This window comes from Hemiscyllium ocellatum, unplaced genomic scaffold (genome assembly GCF_020745735.1).
Source record: "Hemiscyllium ocellatum isolate sHemOce1 unplaced genomic scaffold, sHemOce1.pat.X.cur. scaffold_261_pat_ctg1, whole genome shotgun sequence".
Taxonomy (NCBI): domain Eukaryota; kingdom Metazoa; phylum Chordata; class Chondrichthyes; order Orectolobiformes; family Hemiscylliidae; genus Hemiscyllium; species Hemiscyllium ocellatum.
The window spans coordinates 281,735-285,523 of record NW_026868149.1 but is presented as its reverse complement, the minus strand read 5'-3'; the positions used below and the strand labels follow the sequence as shown (position 1 = coordinate 285,523).

The window sequence follows — 3,789 nt, the reverse complement described above, 5'->3', positions numbered from 1 at the left end:
GTGGTTTGTATTATTTAAAATGAACTTGTCCACTGTGTACAATGATGAAATGGATCTCAATTTCAAAGCAAACTTGGTTACGTTGTCATCCATCTTGACATGTGGTGTCCTTTTCTTTCAATGACACAGGTATTAGAACGAAACGTCTGTTAATGACATGCGTATAAAGACACATTAAATCATTTTTCATGCTAATGCTGCATGAATTTGCGATTATTGATCCACAGTTTAGGTTCAGTCCCTGCAGTGAACATGCTACTTCTCCAGTTGTTCATAGTTCAATGTGATGCATCCAGTGTGTGCATAACGTTTTGGAGCTTGCTTCCCACATCTTGTGTTTATCTGTGTCTTGTGTCCAGCCTTCATCAATGGCGAGAGCAACGGGCGATAAAGAGACCAATGTGAAAGTCTCTCCGTATCCATGCATGGCACCCATATCTGCAATTCTCTTCTGTGCATTTTCAGCCAGTTCTCGGTGCCCCAACACCCACGCCCTGCCCCTTTTGAAATATTTCCATTATTTTGTTCTGCCTTTCTGTGCTCTTCTCACCAAGATGAATCACTTCTACTCAACCTGCTCCAGATTTCATTTGACAAAACAGTCATTAAGAATCCCATTACATAAACATGCCCTTCGCATCTCTTGTATTTTGGTTTCCTGGATCTCTTTCATATGATAAAAGGTCACAGCAGCTTTGAAAAAGAAAATCGCGTTACTTTTCATTATCCCAATGCGATCTACGTTTCAATGCAGTTTAAGCAACTGACTCAAATTATTCTTTGAGATTTTATAATAGCGTCGATGCATATAAATTGACCATTGGAGTTCCAATTTCAATAAGACAGGAGTGAGCATGCAAAAATAGCAACATTGAAAACAGCGACGAGAGTGGGACTCGAACCCACGCGTGCAGAGCACAATGGATTAGCAGTCCATCGCCTTAACCTCTCGGCCACCTCGTCACGTATATGAACGCATGCATGAATAAGTGAATTGCATAAATTATGCAGAACAGCAGATATTTCTCCCTGGTCTGGTGAAATGCTAAATAGCACAGTACGGTCCCAAGAGTATGGTCTGACCTCTGGGTTGTGGGGCAATGGCATTCCCACTGTGACACTCTGCTTACAGTGATCTAAGCAAAAATGAAGAAAAGACTATGTAACAAAGTCTGTTGAATTCTGTGAAGATTTGAAGTCAACAGAATGAAGAACCCGAGAAAGCAGGATGTGTTCCTTCAAGAAAGCGTTGGCTAGAGCTCATAAGGATAGTGGACTCAAGGGTTATGGGGATAAGGCAGGAACAGGATACTGATTGAGGATGATCAGCCATGATCGCAATGAATGGTAGTGCCGGCTCGAAGGGCAGAATGGCCTACTCCTGCACCTATTGTCTATTGTCTATTAAATTGCCTGTGAGGAATTGTTTTCGAGACTGGAGGAGAGTGCATAGTGCTCAATGTCATTATTCAGAACACCTTTCTTCTGCTCAGATGTTTTTGACCAGCACTTCTGTATAGAACAGACACTTTCAAAATCCTAAATAAGACTAAACAGACAATTGAATTCAGCAATGCAAAAACCTTGATCTGTATCATTTTCCTGGGCCATGCAACACCAAGTATGATCACAGCAACACAGTGAGCAAGTGTCAGAAGGAAAATTAGTGCAGTGCCAGAGAGAATGCTGGGAGCAGCAGTTGACACACGGGGAAGTGCATTTCCCACAACAGGAACACTACCAAAAAGCGGACTGTGGTGGAAGAATTCAGAGGGGGTTTACACTTTGGAATTTGATACCAGAGACACAATGGAGATCTGTCATTGAGTCTGTTAAAGATGAAGATTTTAAGATTTCTACAGATGAAAAACAAAATAAAATGTTCATTGGTTAGTGAAGGCAAATGTTGCAATTATATATTTCAAAAATCTACCCATCTTTGCAATGAGTAGCTCACCATTTTCCTCACTCGGAGTCAGAACCACTGGTGAAGATGATCGTTAAGTCCCCGTTACTAGCCATGGAATCAGAGAACTTCGGTTTCCCAAACGTTAAGGTACAACCAGGAACTTGGAGATAAGCATTAATGTGTTGCTCCTGTGATGCAGGTGACAGTGCATGGTATCTCTGTGCCAGTATAGTGGGCTGTGCTGCGCTGAAGTTTTAAGTTTGAGCCTCACATGGAGCAGCTTCAATTATTCATTGTCTTGAGGGGTACGGATAGAAGGTGATATTGAGCAAAGCCAAGTTTATGGGAAAATACCCGTGTTTGTGGATTGAGAAATGACCTTTATTGGATAATAACTCCTTGATCAACAAACATACTGCAAGTAGTTAAAACGTGAAGAGACATGTGTGGAGAGAGAGCCAAAGGTGATTGTTCAGCAGGTGGATAACGTTTCCCATGTGCATTGCTTTAATTTCGCGAAAATAAATGTTGAACTGGTTTTATGTTATGCATTTTGTTGCAAAGTCGCAAAGGTTATTGCAATAATCAAAAAGGAAAAATCACATAGGACCGTTTGAATATTGTATTGAATTGAATTTTGGCCTGAGCATATTTTATCTTCAATGGCATGCTGCAGAGAAGTACAGAGGGTTAACAATACAAAATAACAGATCTTCTTGGTGCATTTCTTGGGTGGAGTAAAGAATGTACGAAATATACATAACATCATGTGAATGTGGTCGAATCTTTAAAGTAGGTGTTGCGTCTCCAAGTGACGATTCAATTCCGACTGATTAGGATATAACTTCTGTCTGCAGTTATTTTAGGACATCAGCTCCATTTACAGAGTTTCACCATGAATAACACGCCACACCTTACCAATCCATGAACGTTTTTTACTCAATCTTAATCAGTTCTACGTGTTCATGAAATGTCTTTGTGGCTGAAGTCAACCAAATTCGAAATTCTTACGCAACCACACTGACTTCCTCTCAATGGTAAATTCCCTCCTTGTATGTTTGTTCGTGTATCTTTTAAAACACTGTGAAATCAGCTTCTACGTTTTATTTCTGGGAAGTCGTTCACGATTTAACTAACTGTATTGATTGGAAGAAACTCTCATTCAAACTTTTCTTAATCATTCACTAATGGTTTTGAAGCTCTAACTAAAGTTATTGATTCACTCGAAAGAGGGGATTTCCCTGATTTAGTCATTCAAACCTCACGTTATGTGAAAATCTCATTTGTTGACTTCAAACTTGGGTGTTTCTGCTCCAGCATTTCCAGATCTCGTGAATAAACTCCCTCATTCTTTCCATCATCCCGTTTGCATCCTTTCTGATATTTTTATGTCTCAGTAAACAACGTCACTTGGCTTTCTAATATCTTGCTATCCAGGAAACAGCGTCGGTGTCCTTTCTAACCTCTTCACATGTTGTTGGTGGAGCATGAGGACAAGGATTACACACAATGCTCCCACTGAGGGTGACCTGAAGATTTTACAGTCACACTATGAACTCTTTGCTTTTTAAATATGACGTCACTATGTATAAACTCCACTCAGGTAAATTATTATCTATCCAGTTCATGAACATCATCTCCGTAGGATCGAAAATTATCTATCACTCCCTTTATTCTTCCATGAAATGTTTGAAAGTTTTGTAAGGCCAACATCTCTAACTCCCCGTGCCCTGAGTGAGCCTCAGCTATTTCTAAAGGCGACTCAAGTTCAAATACTTCATAGTGTGTCTCCAGTCATTCCAGTGCAGACTGGTTCTGGACAGTAAATGTCATCACCAAAGGCCACCGTGGATCTGAAATCAAAGTTTTTTCACATAGTA

At 40.2% G+C, this 3,789-nt stretch overlaps 1 non-coding gene across 1 annotated transcript; it reads right to left on the bottom strand.

The window, feature by feature from the left end:
• Nucleotides 1-881: 881 nt before the first annotated feature.
• On the bottom strand, nucleotides 882-963 carry trnas-gcu (transfer RNA serine (anticodon GCU)). The gene has a single exon. It is a non-coding gene; the product is annotated as a tRNA-Ser (tRNA).
• Nucleotides 964-3,789: the final 2,826 nt, after the last annotated feature.